Below are 20,593 nucleotides of genomic sequence, written 5' to 3'. Positions count from 1 at the left end.
TGGAAGACTATTGGCTAATACAATAATTCATGAAGTCGAAAGTTGATTTATGCAAAAGAAATAATGAAAGTGGCGAGTTGGAAGTTGAAAACGAGGTGGTCGAAGTTTTTGTGTCCACTGCGACGCAGTGGAAATGCACATCTGCCCACTGCGCCGCAGTCACCCCTTTTGCACGCGAAGATTTGCAGTGATATTTGGCTGCGCCGCAGTGGATGGCATGCACGATCCCACTGCGCCGCAGTCATCCATGTTGCATACGAAGGGAATTCCAGTGATATTTGGCAGCGACGCAGTGGAGGCCTTTACATGACCACTGCGCCGCAGTGGGAGGCTGGTCAACAAAAGTCAACGGCCGACTTAAAGCCTTATTTTTCAAGAGGTATAAATATAAACCCTAGGCACGAATTTCGAGGCATTCAAACTCTTTCTAGGAGCTGCTCTATCAGGATTCTTCCTTCTCCAGTCAAGTGTTTCACTTAGGCGGACTCATTGAAGATATTACGGGCACCCATCTAGATCGTATCTACATTATTGTCTTGCAAATTATTTTCTTCAAACAATTGGTACTTCATGTTTCTTTTCCGTTTCTTTGATTATTGTGAATTGATCATGAGTGGCTAACTGCTTAATCGTCCACCTTGATGAAACTAGACGGATAATGTGATTGCTATATTTTTAATTTAAAAGGGTTTATTTAATTATCGTTGTTCTGTGATCTTGATGGTTTTAATTCTTTTCATTTAATTAAAATCGATATTGGTTGCATATGATTCTTCGTTGGTGGTACCAGTCGAATGTGTATGTGATTTTAAAACGGTTACTTGTCTATAAGTAATTATCACTAGTTCATGGTATGATAGTGAATATCATTTTAAGTAAAGATTAAAATTGTCAACGTGATTGATATCGGTTGGTGGTACCACATTATTGTCACATAGGTTCAATTGATAATTTGATAAGTAGATAAAAACTATCGTTAGAAGAATTGTCTTGGTCTTGGTGGTACCGGCTCGGGTAATTAGACTAGTCAGGTGGATCGATAAATTATTCATGGATGGTGGTACCATGTGAATAGTTTAATCTTGTCACGACTACTTTTCAAACTCTTAAGAATTTGTTCCTCATCAAATGCAATCACATTTAAAGTCAAGGGAAGTCAAGGTGGATGACTTTTAATTATTTTGTCTGAATCTTTCTTTAATTTAATGCAATCAATTGGCAAATCAATTTGTTTAATTGTCAAAGGGAATTTCGAGCAACACCTGTTTTCCAAACCATTAAACAAGCAATTAATCATTTCACAGTCCCTGAGAACGAACTCAGACTTACCTCTTTGCTGTATTACAAACGATCGGGTCCACTGCCCGTGAGTGCGTAATAGTTAGTTCTTTGGTAGTTTTAGTTTACAAATATTAAAGCTCGATTTGGCACATCAGGGCAGTTGTCTTGAAAATGAACAAGTTAACCTAAGAAGATCTGAAAGACATACTAACTTGCCTAAATACCTTTCTGACTTTCAATTAGATGGTAAATTCAAGTATAGTCTTAACAAGGTGGTGAATTTTTATGCTAATCTTAGTCATGAATTGTACTGCTTCACCACTAACCTTAATAAAAGTGTTGAACCTAGATCCTTCTTTGAAGCTTGTAAAGATATGAATTGAGTGAATGCCATGAATGAAGAAATGGAAGCCCTAAATAGGAATAATACCTAGTCTATTGTGTCTTTACCTAAAAGGTAGACAACCAATTGGTTGTAAATGGATCTACAAAATAAAGTATAAATCTAATGGTGAAATAGAAAGGTACAAAGCTAGACTTGTAGCTAAGGGATTTAGTCAAAAACCTGGAATAGACTTTGATGAAACCTTTTCACCTGTTGTTAAGATAATTACTGCTAGATGTTTGATATCTGTTGCTGTTCATCACAACTGGCCTTTGTACCAGTTAGATGTTAATAATGCTTTCTTGTATGGGGAGCTAGATGAAGATGTTTACATGTATATTCCTGATGGTTTTAATCAAAACAACTCTAATCTTGTTTGTAAGCTAAATAAGTCTTTATATGGACTTAAACAAGCTCCAAGACATTGGAACTTTAAGTTGACCAATGCTTTGCTTGATTGTGGTTTTGTTCAAAGTAAGTCTGATTACTCCTTGTTTACTAGAGAAGTTGATGACAAGTTTGTTGCATTGTTGGTATATGTTGATGATATTGTGTTGACTGGTAATTGCAGTGTGGAAATCAATATTGTCAAAAACATGTTAAGTTCAAAATTCAAAATTAAAGACCTTGGAAAGTTGAAATACTTTCTGGGAATTGAGGTTTTAGAAACCAAAGAAGGCTTGTGTTTATCTCAAAGAAAATACTGCTTAGAACTTCTAAATGATTTTGGTATGCTTGGCTGCAAACCTGCTTTAACTCCTATGGAAATGAATAAAACCTTAAAACCTGTTTCAAATAAACACAAGCCCTTAGAAAACATTTCTGTTTATCAGAAACTCATTGGTAAATTGATTTATTTAACTTTTACCAGACCTGATATAAGTTATTCTGTTCAAAGTTTATCACAATTCATGCATGCCCCAACTCAGGAGAATTTTAATCTTGGCTTGAGGGTTTTGAGATACTTGAAGAAAGCACCAGGTAATGGTTTACATATTAAGAAAGGTAATGAGCTTATTCTCAACGGATTTGTTGATTTTGATTGGGGAAGGTGCATAGTTTCAAGAAAATCTATCACTGGTTTCTCTGTTTATCTTGGTAACAATCTTGTTTCATGGAAAAGTAAAAAACAACCTACAGTTGCCAAGTCCTCTACTGAAGCAGAATATAGGGCTATGGCAGCTGTAACTTGTAAGATTATTTGGCTAAAAAACCTTTTACTTGATTTAAAGGTTAATGTTCAAATTCATGTAAATTATATTGTGACAGCAATGCTGCAATTCAGATTGCTGCAAACCCTGTTTTTCATGACAGAACCAAACATTTTGAAATTGATTTGCATTTCCGTAGGGAAAAGCAGGAATATTGAAAACTGTTAAGGTGAAATCTGAGCTTAACATTGCAGACCTGTTCACTAAAAGTTTAAGAATTAGCCAGCATGATTTTCTTTGCAATAAACTTGGAATGTTTAATTTGTTTACAAGATGATCTTGAGAGGGGATGTTGTTTATCAAGCTCATTTTGTAATTACCTTCTACTTATTTTGTGTATTTTCCTTGTTAAGGTATTAAAGAGAAAGATATGGGCTAAAGATGCAAAAGGATGGTTGCTGATGGACTAGAGATGTGAAGAAAAGAGTAAAGAGAATACTGAGCTATTTAGAAAATTAGAGGGATGAGAAATGAAATATAGAGGGTGTATATAAACAACCCTTATAGACCATTTTAGGGTTAACACCCTAATATCTCAGAAGCCACGTTCTATTATTACAAAAATTATATCTATTTTTCTGTATATATATCTATATATTATCCTCTTTTAATCTTTATATATTTGGTTATTTGCTTGTTTTGGATAGCTTTTTTTTTTTTACATTACCGCTCACTGATCACACACCCACCCATCATCCGCAACACCATCTCTCCGACCACTATAATATGCTCCACTCCGACCACCCTCAGCCGTCCTTCATTGGAAACCAACCATTTCTTTTGATTTTTAATTTTATAACAATGATAATAATATCTAGCCTTTTCTTTTTCATCGGGTACTAAATGGTGAATGGAAAGGAGAATTGTCTAATTGTAGTACTCTGTATTATTTTAGCTTAGAAGAAAAGTGAATTTGAATTAAAATTCTATGAAGAGATGAAGGAACAGAGAACAAAGAAAGAGATGACTTTGTGAAAATGGGAACTTACGTGTATATAACCAAAGCCTTTCATTTGTTTTTCTTATTAAATATTATTACTTTTAATTTATGATAAAACTACAATGAAATTGTAATTTTCGATGGAATATTACTAATTTATATATTTATTTAAGATGAAATGATAAAATAGATGTTTATAGGTAATTAGATTTTCTAAATATTCAGATGTTTTTAGAAAAACAAACAAATTTTAGACATTTAAACCATCTCTTAACATTCAGAAGTGATATTCAGATTCAGACACAAACCTCTTACTAAAAACAAACATGACCTTAGTAAATAGTCACCATCTTGTGGTATGGACAGGGCTACAAATTTCTATCTTTATCTCTACTACACCACATTATAAATTATTTGTTTCCATAAAAAATATTCAACATTTCAATTAAGTTTTGAAAACCCTATAATAAATATATTTATCTAGAATAACTATAATACCGAAATCCCAGCCACTCATTTTCGTCTTTAATTCATTCAAAATCTTTTATCTCAAACACCGTACATCGATAAATTATAAAAATTATATAGGTGTTAATTAAAATTGATGCTCTTTCATTAGAGAGGTCATTCGATATACATTCGACAAATTTTTAAATCCGAGGAGTAGCCCGTACGGCTAAGACATTTGGTTATCAAACTCTATGACCTATCACCTCCTATAATCTATTACACTCTATAACCTATCACTCTCACTATCTCATTGCCGCATTGCACAAATATTTTCTCTCGTATATATGTATGCATTTCCAGCATGAGGACGTGCTCTTCTCAGTTTTTGAGATGCTTCTTAACCATTACCCTTATTAATGTAGCTCTTGGCTAGCGAAGATTGATTACATAATAACTTATGGTTATTAGAAAATGGTATATCCAATCAATAACTTGTATTGATACAATAACTTCCAATAATTTTTGTTGTTTCTTTATCAGATACTAACTACATGTGACATTACAATCAATAACTTATAGTTATTTTTTTACTAATACGTTGAAAAAATTATTTAAAAAACTTCAATATAACTAATGATTATGTTTATGCTCTCTTGATCTTTTGATTTGATTCTCTATAGACTTTTTGAAACCGTACGTAGGCTCCTTAAACGTAACACATGGTTATATTCGTTGTGATTCATTTCACGTAATCATGAAAAATATTTAAATATCATAAATGTGGTTAATTATGTTGGTATGATTCTCTAAAAGAATCATAAAACTTCGAATTATTCTCTGTGGAGATCGAATGGTGAAGAACTTAGAGTTCTTTGTGATTCGTCTCAACAAATCTTAAAAGTAGATACAAATTTTATTGAAGCTAAGGTGAGGACTTAATAGTTGAATTAAAATAAATAGACTTCTACAGGAGAAAGAAATAGTAGATCAAAAAACTTCAATTGTTTCAAACCGTAGCGTAAAATATCAAGTGATCAAGTGGTGCTCCTGAGTCCTGACTCTTTTAGGCCACAAGAGATTATTTACTTAGCTCAACGCATGCGAAAATATAAAATCCAAAATAATAATAGTAATAACAATAATAAAATATAACAATGATGAAGTATTGTAGCTGTTTTATTTGAATTAATCAAAGCAAATACATGATATAAAATTTTCAATTGTTTATACCGTAGCTTAAAGTCAACTAGTACTAATTCTTTTAAGCCACAAGAGATGATTTACTTTCATGAAATTTTAATTGAATTAATCAAAGCAAGTAAATTAATCAATTAAATAATTATATATGTTAAATGTTAGCGTTAGTTACTTCAAAGCATCATCAAAGTACGGTAATATGAGTTATATATTTTTCAAAATACTAGCATGGTATCCGCGCAAATGCGGCGGCAGTGTCCATAATGCGATGGTGACGGGCGGCGGTGGTGACTGACGGTGGTGACGACGAATAGTGTGGACTATTATGTAAATCTAATTAATATAATGGTTAGTATAGTTATTTTAAAGGTTGAAGGACTAATGGTGTTTTGTTTCATTTAGAGTGGGGTTGTATTGTATTTAGGAGATATTGTTTTAATGGAGGGCAATTCTGACATTTTCCCCCCTGTAACTTTCAACAGGGGGTCTATTCTTTTTAATAAGGAGTATAGATATAGATGGTTAGTATAGTTATTTTAAAGGTTGAGGGACTAATGGTGTTTTTGTTTCATTTCGAGTGAGGTTGTATTGTATTTAGGAGGTATTGTTTTAATGGAGAACAATTCTGACATTTTCCCCCTTGTAACTTTTAACATTGAGTCTATTCTTTTTAATAAGGAGTATAGATAGTTGTGTATATATGTTATGGTGCTGCTGAATTAAATAGATGACAATGTCCTTGTGTTTAATGGGCAAAAGGTGATGATCATAAATTCATAATATAATTTGAGTTAAAGTACTTCTTTCGTCTCTGTGGTTTATCGTTTATTCACTTTTCGTCATCGCCGTTATCTTTTGGCTCTAATCATCCCTGTGGTTTACTTTTCGTCCTTGCCATTATAACTGCTCCGTTTGGCCCTTGCACGTGCCATTCACATGAGGGCAATTTTTAAATTCCCTTTACACATTTTCGTTACGTTACATATCACTAAAAAACCAAGTTTTCTCATTTCCCACACAATTAATCAATCATCTTTCTCTCCCATTCATCAAATCATCTCTTCTTTCTCTCTCATTCATCAAATCATAGCATCAAATGGTTGTTCACTGTGTGTGTGGGAAGGCTTCAATCGTTCGAACGTCATGGACTACAAGGAACCCAAGTCGTCGATTTTATTTATGTTCACGTATTGTAGGTAATCAAAAACCCTAATTTTTAGCTTTTTGATTTTGTTATTTTCTTGGAAATCAAAGTTTATATTAACATGGATCAAATGATTGTGGCTTTATTGGATGAGTTGATCCACCAATGTGTGGAAGATCCGTGGATATTATACCTGGATTGCTAAGAGCTAAGAACACCATGGAGGAAAATTTGAAGGAAAAAAATGGTCAAGTAAAAAATTGAAGAGATTACCGGTTCTTAGCTAGGTTTTTTTCATATTTTTTTGGATGTATAGGTGCTAATTTGGTTAGTTTAGCTAGTTGGTTTATATTTTGGTTCCTTGTTCTTGTTAATGTTCTTGTAATCCTTCTTCTTATAATACCAGCACCATGTTTGTAATGTTTTAATAAAATGCAGTTGCTATTATGTTTAACACAATTTTGTAATGTTTGTAAGAAAATGCAGTTGCAGCTTGATAAAAGTGTAAACCCAAACTGCAATAAATACCAAATTGCAGTTTCACAAAAGTGCAATGCAAAATCATTGAAATTACATACCAATTTAAACAAAAAGCAATAAAGAAAGTGCAATGCAACCATTCAAATTACATACCAAAGTGCCAAAATACAAGGTTTCAAATTGTCTTAGAGATAGTGGCAAATTACAACCATTGAAAAGACTAAACATAAGCAAATTGTCTTAAACATAACAACAAACGATAAGATAATGTCTGAAACATAAAACATTACAACCAAATTGAAACAAAACCAAATTGGTTTTAGTTTTTCCCACTAGTTGACTTGTAGGTTGAGTGTCATGTTCTATGTTTACATTCAGTTCATCTATATGTGCTGTAAATTCAACTGTTTTAGCTGCTTCACACTATGTCCTTGTAATTTCTTGTTCTTGCAGACCTTCTGGTTCAAAGTTAAATTGAAATTCATTCATGTTAACCTCAACATCATTAACTGGTTCTTTCTCAAGTGGTATAATCTCTTTATCTCTCACATTCTCCCTAACTACTTCATTAACTTCTTCACTATCCTCATCATCCTCAACATCCCTCTCTTTATCTGGTTAAAAGTCAGCATCCTCACTGACATCTCCCTCTGACCTACTGTGACTCTCTTCATTATCCTTTTCTTCTTCACTATCTGTTTCACTATCCTCACTTACTTTTACTGCCTCTGTTACGTTCTCCCTAATTGGTTCATTCTCAAGCTCAGGGGTTTTCTCAACCACATTCTCCCTAATTGGTTCATGCTTAAGCTCAGGGGTTTTCTCCCTAATTTGGTCAATTGATAACCCAAAACCATGTTCCACAAAAAGATCAATTTGTTTATACTTAGGAGAATATTTTATTATTGTATCAATAGGCATGTCACATACTAATGCCCTAAGCCCATCATCTAAATTGCTTTCAGGTACCAAGTAATGATAATAACATAACCCATGTTTATAACCAATCTCCCTAATAATTTCATTCATGTCATTCAAACAGAAGTCTTCTAAGTCATGAAATCAAAATAAGGAACCTTTCCATCTACATATTGTCTTTTAGGGTTTGTAATGAACTTACCACCATGATGAACGTTTAAGCTTAGCATCCCTTCGTAATCATCTGTAAACAACACAAAAAATTGATGAATAATAAATTAAATTAATAAATTAAAATAGAAAAATCAAATAAAACCTTAAAAATAATAAAATCAAAATATACGAACCGAATATAAAAGACATAACGATGGGTTTCATGGTTCTCCTCATTCATTTTGACGGTGTTTTCATGGTGGTGAAGTAATGTGATGGAATTGTGTTTTTTTGTGTGTATTTTTCATCACTGAAACCACAGGGACGATTAGAATGAAAATGGAGGTGGGTGGGTTTTAATATATCGTTGCACGTGATTTGCACGGATAAAAGCAGCTGGCAAAAGACATAACTATCCCTCACGTGACTTGCACGTGGGGAGTTAACAGACTAAAAGACGAAAAGTAAACCACATGGATGATTATAGTCAAAAGATAACGGCGAGAACGAAAAGCGAGTAAATGATAAACTACATGGACGAAAAAAGTACTTAACTCGGGTATAATTTTAAGAATATGATAAAAATCATTTAATAACTAGCCTAGCTACTATCCCATCAAACAGAACCATACAAAGTGTCGTAAAACAACAAAAACTGCTGAATATTCAATTGACATTTTCTAAGAACAAGCTGTAACCAATTGAGTTCTTACATATAGTCCATATATTATATATTATATAGTACGTGGACCCTCTTGAAGTGATCAAGGACGACCAAAATTGAGAAATGTCATTCATATTCTCGATCGACCGGTAACTCGGTAAGCACCATTAAAACAAAGTACACTCTTATCTTCAGCATAAAGTTGGGCTTCACTTTACAGAAGACTATATTATGATATCATTAGACTCGTACCTTCATCAATTATCATGACATCATTAACGGTTAATTATACCAATTACACCCATATCATCATTTACCTCTTTTGCATGATATGTTATTTTTCACACACACGCTCAGCCAAACTTGACAATATAACAACGGGTGATTCTCTCCATTATGATTTTGATGATTATTTAGAATCCCCTAACAAGAAATTTCAAATGGGATTCTTTCAACCTGAGGAAGCATCGCTAGTAAATAGAACTTTTGTCGGGATATGGTATACCAGGGATCGGAAGAAGACTATTGTCTGGGTTGCAAACCGCAATTATCCAGTGATCAATTCGACTGCATTTCTTACTATTTTACCGGATGGTAATGCTGCGGTGCAAGACAAAGAGAAGTTTTACTTCAGGACAACCGCAGGTAATAAATTTCACGTGAAATGTTCATTTGAAAACTAAATTTTTGATGAAAACTAGAAATCTGTCAAAACACATTGTGATCTGAATTTAACACAATGTGTTTTAATTGTATTTTTATAAAACACAATGTGTTTTTATTGTATAATCTAAAATACGTTGTGTTAAGTTTTAAATCACGGTGTGTTTTTGATAGCGTTATAAATCAGAAAATTGTTCAAAACACTGTGATATGAACTTAACACAATGTGTTTTCGAAAAACATATTAAAAACACATTGTGTTATATTCAGAACACAATTTGTTTTGACAGTTTTCTAGTTTTCACGAAAAATTTAGTTTTCAAATGATCAAAACCCTAAATTTCATAGTTACAAATACAATTAAAATGTATATACATACATATTCACATACCATACAGATTGATTACTCAATCTTTGGTTGATCAAATTTTACCTGTCAGATTAGTTACTCTTTAGCAAAAAAAACATTAATTCTAAATGAATAGTAAATTAACCAATTAGAGTAGTAGTAGACTATAATCAATCGTCTAAGTTATCATAGCATATCATAAGAAACAGTCCGGCCCTGTTACTGGGCTAAGCAGGCTCAAGCCTAGAGCAACAAATTTTTGGGGGGCAACGGGCTTTTAGTCCATGTTAATTACTATGTTCATGGTTGTTTTTAAATTGATGGCCCATATATTAAGCAGATTGCTTTGTGGCCTGTATCTTACGAAATCACCAAATTGCATAAAATTGGGACCGACAAACTTTTACACTACTGTAATATCATGCTTATTTCGTCTCCGCCGTTTACTTAATTTATATACTAGCCAAAGTAACCGTGCGTTGTTGTGACGAGATGGTAAGTTGATAGGTCATAGACTGTGGTAAGTAATAGGAGGTAATAGGTCATAGAGTGTGATAGCCAAATGCCTTAGCCGTACAGACTCCGCCTTCAAATTTAAAAATTCGTCGATATACATATATATCCAATGACATCTCTAATGAAATAACATGAAATTTTAAGATCACCCATATAATTTTTATATTTTATCGTTGTACGGTTTTTTAGGTAAAATATTTTGAATGAAATAGAAGAATAAAATGATTTATGGAGAAGAGAAAAAAAATGATACTTGAGATTTGAAGAGAAAGAAAAAAAATGAGTGGTTAAGATTACTTCTAATGGTACTATAAATAAGTGACAATAATATCTTGGGGTTTTCAACTATTTAAAGTTGAAAAAATAGAAAGAACAAATACTTTATAATGTAGTATATATATATATACTCCTATATGCATTAGTTTTAAAATCTTTTGTTTCTACTTTTTTAGCTACAAACTTTCATAATTTACAAAAATTGTTGGTTAGAGAAAAAAAAAATCTTGTGAAAAGAAAAAACCGGAGTTTTTTTTTTTTTTTCTTATTCTTAAAGTGAATTTTATTTATAACTGTCACACCCCGGCAAAGGCGAAAAACTCGGGATGCGACGCAAAATACACGCGTCACGGATGTTACATAGAGTGATTAAATGAATGCTCAAATTAACTCACATTTCATTTAAATTCAAACATAAACATACAACATAAATCAATATCCAACAAGCATAACTAAACTCCCGCGCAGGTGTAGATCACTTAGGCATAATGCCATTGTCTAAGCATATAGCAACAATAATAGTCACATAAGATATGCAGCTCCAAAAATCCTAGTCTGGGTCTGCTAAAGGCCACCATGCTATCCTCCTTAGCCACTTCTACCTTGATTAACTTGTACACCTGAAAGGATAGTAAAAAGCGTCAACACAATGGTTGGTGAGTTCATAAGTTTGTAATCATGCTTGTTTACTTGAAATCGTTTGTGCCATTAAGTATGAATACGAGAGTAACAATGTATGAGTATCTATAAGCGTGCCCTTACAGTCATAGAAATGACTTGGCTAGTTTGTATGTCAATTGTGCACTTACAGTCATAAACATGACATGGCTAGTTTGTATTAATCGTGCACTTACAGTCATGAACATGACATGGCTAGTTTGTATCAATCGTGCACTTACAGTCATAAACATGACATGGCTAGTTTGTATCAATCGTGCACTTGCAGTCATAAACATGACATGGCTAGTTTGTATCCATCGTGCACTTACAGTCATAAACATGACATGGCTAGTATGAATACCAATATGAAGCCGCTTACAGTCATAGACATGACCTGGCTAAAGCACATAGAGACAGTGGTAGAACACACAGGGATAGGCACATTGCACCATCGACCACTTAAGGCACACACAGATAATAGTAGCACACAGGGTATCATGCATCACCATCTATAATCGAGATAACATTAAAGTATCCATAATGTAAGCGAATAGGAAATCAAATGTATGCCAAAAAGTGAAACCGATTATGTATCTAAAATATGTAATAATAAGCGTTTCCAAAATATGTAATCATAAGTGTATCCAAAATATGTAATCATAAACGTTTCCAAAATAGGTTGTACAATGTCATATCATATAGTACCAAAATATATACGTTTTTTCAGAAAACAATTTGTATCCTTTCACCCCCATGAAAACATGTGAAAAAGGGGATTACGAAACTCACCAGAGTGCTAACAACAAGATTAAGCTACGCAAGATATCAGAAGCAAGTAACCGGCACACAACAATCTGTTTCAAGTTATCATAATTAAGTATGTGTTCATCATAGGTAAACATGCTCATAACATGCTGCCAAGTGTTGACTAAGTTGTCCAAAAGCATACTAGTTTGACTTTGACCAGATTTTACAAGTTTGGCCAAAGTTGACCAAACTACGATTTTGACTAAGTTGACCAAATCGACTAAAGTTGACCAAAGTTGACTAAACCGACCAAAGTTGACCAAATCGAGGTAGTAATCGAAGTCCGAGGTCTCAATTGAAATTTGAGGTCTTAAATTGATTTTGGGTCTTAAACTGAATTTGGGGTCTTATTTCATTAAATGACAAAATTGAAATTGAGAGACTAGATTTAAGAGGCTAAATTTGAGATGCTAGTAAATCTAGGGTCTTATTTCCCTAAAGGACAAAATTGAAATTAAGAAGCTAGATTTGAGAGGCTATTAAATATGGGGTAGTATTTCACTAAAGGACAAAATTGAAATTGAGATGCTAGATTTGAGAGGCTAAATTTGAGAGGCTAGTAAATCTGGGGTCTTATTTCACTAAAGGACAAAATTGAAATTGAGAGGCTAGATTTGAGAGGCTATTAAATCTGGGGTAGTATTTCACTAAAGGACAAAACTGAAATTGAGAGACTAGATTTGAAAGGCTAGTAAATCTGGGGTAGTATTTCACTAAAAGACAAACTGAAATTGGAATAGGGAACGGGGTTGCATTTACGGGGTCGCAAATCACGGGGTTGCAATTACGGGGTCACGAATTACGGGGTCGCAAATACAGGGTCGCGAATTATGAGGTCGCAAATATGGGGTCGCGAATTACGAGGTCGCAAATATGGGGTCGCAAATTACAAGGTTGCAAATACGGGGTTGCAAACTGGGTTGTTCTTCCCCAAAATTCATTCTAGAAAACCCTAATCGTTTCTTTCAATCTGGAAGGTGTTTTTAGCATCAGATTATACTTTTAGACTCCCTAATATGATGGAAAAACAATACTAAAGTCGGAAACTCGAAAACGGACTGTAAGTCCCAACTACGAATAGATGAGTGCTGAAGACACCTCTATGTCACTGGTGAGTGTACTTTGCAACACTTTCACTTAATCTGGATGTGACCAGTTTAAAGTGAACAGTGTACCAGGTTAACTGGAGTTATACTTATTAAGGTGACAAGTCGAATAAGTAAACACAATACAATAATGTAAAGTAATTAAAGTAAATTGGTGAGACAATATGTAATTTTTCAAGTGTATTTTATTTATTGATTGTTAAATAAAATACAAGGTTGTTGCGGAACCAAGATAATACATGAATGTAAATATCCTAACAACCTATGAAATACAATTGATCTATACTTGGAAATTCTCTTAAAAATCGAAACACTTAGAGTTGTGAAATGTTCCTTTTTGCGATTGAGAGAATATTGCACAAGTTCACCAACAATATTGCAGAATGTGTGAGTTTGCAAAGTTATTGAAATACTTGGGCAAGGACCTCTATTTATAGTCGAAGGTTGAGCATTGGGATCTCAACTTCGACGTACAAATATGTTTGACAGCACACAAAAGTATTAGTAAATAATTCTTTGTGTGTGTGTTAAATAAAGTAAGACAAAAGGTTACTTTATTCAACCACTCTACATCTTTGCACTTTTATCCTCAGACAAGATTATTATCCGGCTAAAATGATGTAGTGTAAAAAGGTCCTCCTCGTAGTCAGTGTAAAGCTTTGTAAAGACATTTACACTAAAGGATCTCCAGTTGATTAATCTGGTAGAAAGTCAACTGGGCTTCGCTGCCATTGCCTTTCTCTTTCTTCCACTTGTTGTCTTTGACTTCAACTGGAATGTCTTCAGATTGTTGTTCTTCAAATCTCAACTGGAGGAAGTCGTCAGTTGCATAAACTATACATTGCAACTGGACTTCAAATATTTCAGACAATTCTTCATGCTCTCCAGATGTAACTGGAGAGATCCAGTTTTCAGCAAAACTGGACCTAACACGAACATATATCTCGAAAACCCGTTTGACAAAGTTTATAAAAGTTGTACAAAAATCCTTAAATCTCAAGATTTTGTTAACAAAATCACACGAAACTTGACAAAATTTGTGGTATATGATTCTAAACGTTTTGGACTTAAAAAGTTTGATACTTGGCGTGTGTGGTGTGTGTATTAAAGGAAAAACCAAAAAAATCCAAAAAGAAGAGCATAAAAAGGGTATTGATTTTATACCTTAAATCTGTAAAATATTTGTTTGTAAAGATATTTGGAAGATAAAATACAACTTTTGAACCTAAATCTAAACAAAATAAGGTTGGCTTCCAATATATTTGATGTTTATGAAGTAATAAAATGGGGTAGTAATATGAGATAGTAATATTGGGGTAGCAAATAGTGTGTGTGTTTTTGTTAGGTGGCTAAGGTGGTGGGAATGAGAATGTGAATGTGAGGAGAAAGAGAGTATTTATATATAGGGTAAAATATGGAGGTTTCCATGCCAACTTAAGAATACGAGGTTGGGCGTGAAATAAGATGCTAACTCATTTACAAGGCTACATCTAAAATACGATGTTAATTTTATATACAAGGCTAGGTCAGCAATACGATGTCGATTTTCAAACACGTCGACTAACAAATACGAGGTCGCATTTCCAACTTTAAATTTTCATTTTGACTCTAAAGTTTTCTTGGTCAACTCACGGGTGTTACAATAACTTTTATTTCTTTTTATATTTTTGTGCATGTAATATCATATAACTTATATTATTTAAATTCTTAGATTATGACTAAGAATTGAAGTTCACCTAAATATCATTTAGGTGATCTATATGTTGATTTCAATTCAAAGTTTACTTCCTTAAATTTGAATTTATAACTTTTTATAAAATTAGCGTGGAGACGAGGCTTACAGAAAATAGTATTTTGTTATTTAAAGCTTTTGAATGGGTAAAATTTTTGAGCATCCGAATTCTCTATACCGGCTCGGTTAACTAATTCAAAACATGCATAAGTATCAACCATAAGCCCTTCCATAAGTTCCCACAACCAAACAAGCATATGAAGGGGCTTTAACAATCGTTTAATATGACAATTTACGTTCTCATTGTATACCTCATGTCAAAAGGTAATTAAGACCATAAACATTAGTGAACAAAACTACAAGTAGGTTGGAGAAAGTGGGATAGGCCCACCAATTTTCTTTCATAATTTCCATGACTTGTTTACTCTGCCGAACAATTTTGTCACACTTTATTTAATATTTTTAATGATTTAATGTGGGTTGAAGTCTTTTGATGGGTGTATAAAATTGATTTAATATTATAAAATATTGATTTTGGTTAGGTTATTAATGAAAGTGTAAAAATTGATTTTAGTGAGTTGGATAGATAGAGGAAAGAGAAATTAATTTTTTAGTTAATAGTATTTTTAGTTTAGGTTGTGAATAGAGATGGTCTAATAACTACTAGCTGTCTTCGTATTGAACTGAATTTCATCAGGTTTTCTTCGTGGAGAGATTCTAAGCAATATGATGTGTTTATTTTTTCGATCGGCTGAGATTTGATGTCGGTTGAATTTTCCGATGACCTGAAACATTTTCCGGCGAGTATCATAATCGATATCTGTTAGTCAGGGTTTGTGCGGAATTGATTTGTGAGTATTTTGGTGATGGTTTCGAGTCTTAAATCGGAAAAACGAGGGACTTGTAGCGATTTTTTAATTTCTGGCGATTTTCCGGCAAGCTTCGAATCTGAATATATTTTTACCGAGGGATTGTTCGCGATTCAATTTAGAGTATTTTGGTACCATTATCGAGTTCTAATTCGAAGAAATTTGGCAGATATCGGACTTCGAAGATTTTTGGCGTGTTTTTGTATTTTCCGCCGGGTTGTAACCTGCAAATAGACTTTTCCGGCCGTCTTTGTTCATCTTCTTTTCTGGAATCATTCATTTGGAGAAGTCACGAAACAAGCATTTGGAAGTCTGATGACGTGACATCGGTGACGTGGCACTTAACGGACGTCATCGGTCAAAAATTAACTCGATATCCTTTATTAGGAAATTTCTGGAAATAGGGTATTTTAAATAGACAAAAACAAAATAGGTTACTTTTAACAGGAATTTGTGTAAATTGGTTGCCTGTTATAGATTTTTCCATTTTCATAAAGACGTCATACCTAGCGTAGTTAATTAATTGTACGTCAACTTAAAAAATTAATGGCCGCTAAGCGATCAACAGTTGTTTTCGTTTTCATGCGATACAAGTATACAAAAACTATGAAACTAAAAATTAGTAAATAAAGAACATGAATTTCGTTAAAAAGTTCGTGTCGCGATTCGACAGTGGGAGGTCTAACGTATATTGTCTTAACCGGGTCCGCGCTAGAGGGCTCCTTGGAAGCAAAAATGCCTATTTTAAAAACCCGATGTGAGAAAAACCCCATACTAATTCGTTCGAAGACATAACATTTAATAGTGGTAAACTAACTTGTCTTCTCCAAGATGTAAATCTAGGGTTAGTAGGCCCAAATCCCTTCATTTGGGGGCTAACTTTACCACCGAGGTTTCACTTAAATAACAAGGATTCACACATAACACATAATTTTACTTAGGGGCCGTTTGGTTCACGAAATGTTTTTAAAGGAATTGGAATCTGACAAAGGAATTGAAATCTGACAAAGGAATTGGAATTTGATGGAATTGGAATTTGAAAGTTTTAAAAATTGTTATATGTTTGGTTGACAGAATTCAGTGGAATTCGATAAAAGGAATTTCAATCTAAATTATGTTAATTGACAATATTACCCTCTACTTAATCTCTTGCCATTTCTTTTTTCTTCAAATAATAATAATAAAAATAAAAAAATAATAATAAAAATAAATAAATAAATAAATATACTCAATCTATATCTTCGATTATATATGTCTTTTCTTTTAGAGATCTGATGATAGTATTATCCAACCAAAAAGTCAACCACCAAAAATCAAAAAACACATTTGCAGATAAATATACCATCTAATCGAAGCACCAAACATCAAGGATCTATTATATAGAAACCCCACAAAATCAATAAGTAAGAAGATCTATCATATAAATAATATATGAAAACTTTTGAAATTGAATCCTATTGAAAAAGAATCAAAGAAAGAAAAATCTATAATATGATGGTGGCCTGGTGGGTGTTGAAAGAAGAGATGGTAGGTGTTGAAAGAACTTACAATAATGATTGATGAAAAATAAAGATGGAGATTGTTTGAAGGATATGAAGCTTGATCGTATAGAGGCAGATTTTTTACTTATTTGAGGTTCTTTTGGTAAATTTGTATACATTCCCATGGAATGTTAAACTTTCCTTCAATTTAGTGATGGAATGTTGAATTCCTATGGATGAGGGAATTTGAAGAAATGCGTAGAATTCCAATTTCATATTTTCTTTAACCAAACAACATCAAACAATGAAATTCAAATTCAATTCCATTCAATTCTCATGAATTCTTTGAACCAAACACCCCTTTAGTGATTTAATTTCAAGTAATTATAGATCGAGCATACACGCTTCGAATATATAATACAAACTTACTGCATATGACATTATCACACATTTTAACATAAAGTTAACGACATTGCTAAAATAGGAAAACCACATGGACTAATATTGCAACTAACTTTTCTTTATATATAATATAAGAATATTGACCTAATATTTTTTTAATCAATTAAAAATTTTAGTTTACCTAAAAATTTAGTTTACGTGTATCATAATTAAAATTATAAATAAAAAAATATGGAACTAAAAGACTTTTAATTATTAGTTATATTAATAGTTGTTGAAAATTTTTTATAAACTTATAATTTTTAAAAATACATCACTAAATAATTTTTTTTAACTTTTTCATAAAAGAATAAATCTGATTAAATAATTAACTTAAATATAACTTTTAAAACTTTTTAGCTTTTCATGATTATTTATTGTGAAATTAATAAAAATATATCTCCACTAAAAATTTTAAAACTTATAAATATTTCAATTTATGAATAAACTCTAATTTCCATAATAACTTATATCTACTTTCAAATAGTATATCAAATTTTTTTTTTTTTAATGACAAATATTAAATTTAGTACTTTGCTTTTTTTTTTTATATATATATTTGTATATTATAATTTATAAAAAAATTTTATTTTCATTTATTTAATAATTTATTTTATTTCAAAACATGTTGTTGACTTTCTGTGTATTTGACTCGGGAATAGATAACTAAAATAGCATATATGACATTTATATTATTCGAACAGATTTGCTTTTTTTCTTTTTAACAAATATCAAATTCCTAACATACAATCTTTTATTTATTTAATTTTATATAATAACAAAAGTTTATATATAAATCAGTTTTGTAAAATAAAAATATTTATAAAATGTATATCTCTATCATTAAAATTTTAAAGTGTACATAAATTTAGTATTAAAGACTTATCGAGTAGATAATTGTATGTTACAATCTCTTGAATTAAATCAAAAAAAATATCAAGGTGTTAGTTATAAGATTGGTCCCTGTGATTTTTTCATTTTAGCAATGGGGGTCCCTGTGGGGTGAAAAGTACATAAATATCCCCACACATGCACACTTGACGGCCACTTTTAACGGATCCATCAAATTCGGACCAATTTTCATAAAACTCTCAAAATAGGGACCCCATGATTCTCGGATAGGGACCCCCTTGCTAAAACGTACAAACCACAGGGACCAATCTTGCAATTAACTCAATTAATATACCAACGAGAAATGATTAATTAGCCTAAAACAATTAGCCTAATTATTAGCCTAACAATGTGAGCCTAACACTTGTCGTTTCCTACACTTATATAATAATTAATGCTAAAAGATTAATTAGATGTCCTATTTTGTCCTTTAGAAATTATATAATATATACAAATAATATGTTTAGGGAATATGTATTATTGATCTATATCCACGTAATTTTAAAAAATGAATAAAAAATGAATAACAGGACAATCGCTCCACTGCATATGAATAGCTTGATTCAACAAAATACTGCATAAAAATACCAATAAAAGGATTGCTTGAATCAATCCATTTCTATTTAAAAACTTCAAAATAGTGTATAACTATCCAAACAAAACAAAGTACAACACCACCACCTAAATGAGTACAAACATCCATTTCATACATAAAACAAAAGAAACCCATGTAATCTAAGTCATAACATGACTATAACTTAACAACAATGAATCTCCATGATCAATATTTGAAATGCCCAGATTCTAAACATAAATCTCTTGCAAATAAATGCATCTGCATAAAAGCCCATAAACAAAATAAGTTGTCGTGGACATGATGTATCATCCAATCAAAAGTGTCGTTTACAAAGTTGTATTCATCAAAGGCTCATCTAAACATTATTTATTGAGCTCACCTCTTCTTTGCTTACTTATTAAGATCAAAGCTGTAAATTGCTGTGCACGACTTATCTTCGTGACCAGTTTTTGTAATTTTACTGTTCGGGCCTTCACTTCCTTCAAACACCTGTATTAGATAAATTCAATAATCAAGTAATTTCGAATATATAGCTATTAAAAATAACAAGAATACAAGAATATATATCCCAGTATCGTAGGCATATTTGTAAAAAAAAAACTAGAAAGTTCCTCTTCAGAATCAAACTTCATACCAACTTCGGGAATATCTTGGTTGATAGTAGCAGGGATTTCTCAATATATTCGACATCAATATGCTAAGTTTAAACAAAAGGTTCAACATTGGGAGTTGGTTCGATAGGTTCAAAACTTGGAATTTGTTCAATAGGTTCACCCAGTGGCGGCTTAAGGTTTTTGGAGGCTTCAAATGAGATCAATTTTGGGGGCCTAATTCATTACCATATAAACTAAAGTAAAAAGAAAAGTAGCTCGTTTTTTGTTATTGAACTACAAATAATAAAAAATATGCAGATGTTGATGCAAAAATCAAAAAGGCGTTACTGCAATACAAATTATATAATAATACTTAATCCAAAATTCAAACACTAAGTCTAATATACAAGATTCTGAGACCTTAGAAATTTGGGGGTCTAAAACGATCGCTTAGTCCTATAGTACTGTTGAGCCACCTCTGGGTTCACCATTGGGTATCCCGGTTGTACATTCCGTAAACAAATCAAACATGCTACTATACACAAAAGAAAAATCAAACACATATTATGAAAGCAACATCCGACATATTTTGCAAGAAAGCTTATTATGCTAAATTAATAAGAAAAGTAGTAGATAATCTATCTATAGTATAATAATATTCAATAAGAAAATATAAAACTAGTATATATACATATATGTATGTCGATTAATAAACACTTGACAAGAATCTATACATTACAAACTTACTTCAATTTTGAGGCCTATAAAAGACGGAGTGGTGGCTGCGTGATGAGAGTAAACGGCCGGAT

The sequence above is a fragment of the Erigeron canadensis genome, chromosome 1 (assembly GCF_010389155.1).
Source record: "Erigeron canadensis isolate Cc75 chromosome 1, C_canadensis_v1, whole genome shotgun sequence".
Lineage (NCBI taxonomy): Eukaryota > Viridiplantae > Streptophyta > Magnoliopsida > Asterales > Asteraceae > Erigeron > Erigeron canadensis.
Note: the sequence above shows the minus strand (reverse complement) of the source record.